A 1373-nucleotide genomic window follows, 5' to 3' on the forward strand; every position below is an offset into this window, starting at 1 on the left:
TTATAAAGCAGAATGTGACCTGCGCACTCACTTCCCTTCACAGGCCTTGTTCCGAATGATTTCTGAAGTAGCTTTGCGGTATCCCTAGGAATTGTCTCTCCCTTGAAATTGTCTCTTCCAAAGAAAAACAAGCCCGTGCAGCTCCTGCCATCAAGTTTTTACTATATCGTACTCCTAGAAGCCTAGGACATGCGGATCTGAAACTACTGGAGAAAGTTTAAGAAAACATCCTATAAGAAAACTCAAGCTATCTTAACAAATATTGCTTTAAACATCAGGGAATCTCCGCACTTCCGAGACACAAGGTCTGGCCTAGTGAGGAATCTGGCTGGGTGACTAAGCACTTCAGACCTCACACGTTAACAGTGAAGTGACGTCTTACCACAAACATCTCAACCTGTTAAAATAAGCCAAGGTGGACCTCGAGAAAGCACTGCCGGCTCTGCTTTAGTGCCTAAAATGTCACAGTATTACTAAAAGAAGAAAGAAATCTTATCTTCCCTTAAAAGCAGTTGTCATGCCATACACACTTAACAGAAAAATCCTTGAAAATATATATCATCAGAGGGAATGAAGGTTAAGGCACTGAGCACGCATGAGTGTTCTTTGGGCTGAGCTCAGTCGACTTCTTCCACGCGCAACATGGCGTGATCTCCTTCAAGAGGCCGCATCTCCTCGTTAACAGCAGCAGTGGTGTCGCTGGCGGTGGGGTCATCCTCATCAATACCTAGACTTGGCTTGATCATCCTGTAAGCCCTGTTCGCGTGTGTCTGCAGGTCTTCCAGGCTGATGCCAGAGGACAGCAGTGCGGTTTCGTACAGCAGGATGACCAGGTCCTTCACAGACTTGTCCTTCTTATCGGCCTCGGCCTTTTCCCTGACAAGCTCCATAAAGGAGTGCTCAGGGTTTATCTCCAGGTGTTTCTTTGCCGCCGCGTAACCCATCGTGGAGTCGTTTCTCAGGGCTCAGGCTTTCATGATCCTTTCCATGTTTGCTGTCCAGCCATATGTGCTTGTGACAATACAGCGTGGGAACATCACTAATCGGTTTGACACGAACACTTTTTTAACCTTTTTCTCCAAGATGTCTTTCATGATCTTGCACAGGTTTTCAAACTTTGTCTTTTTCTCTTCCTATTTTTTTTTTTTTTTTTCCTCCTCTTCATTTTCTGGAAGTTCCAAGCCCTCTTTGGTAACTGACACTAAAGTTTTCCCCTCAGATTCCTTCAGCTGCTGGACACAGTACTCATCGATGGGCTCGATCGTGTAGATCACTTCTCTGCCGAGCTTCCAGAGCCGTTCCACGGCTGAGATAGCTGCCTGGTCCTTGGTTTCACCTGCGATGGAATAGATGTGCTTCTGGTTCTCCTTCAT

General features: G+C 46.1%; 1 long non-coding RNA gene across 1 annotated transcript in view; it reads right to left on the bottom strand.

The window, feature by feature from the left end:
- Nucleotides 1-1146, bottom strand: part of LOC111818249 — a 17684-nt gene extending 16538 nt beyond the window's left edge. The window contains exon 1 of the long non-coding RNA XR_002822275.1: nucleotides 1062-1146. This is a non-coding gene — a long non-coding RNA (uncharacterized LOC111818249). The remainder of the gene's footprint in view (nucleotides 1-1061) is intronic.
- Between the last annotated feature and the right edge of the window lie 227 nt (nucleotides 1147-1373).

The sequence above is a fragment of the Octodon degus genome, unplaced genomic scaffold, assembly GCF_000260255.1.
Source record: "Octodon degus isolate 3935 unplaced genomic scaffold, OctDeg1.0 scaffold00084, whole genome shotgun sequence".
NCBI classification, from domain to species: Eukaryota; Metazoa; Chordata; class Mammalia; order Rodentia; family Octodontidae; genus Octodon; species Octodon degus.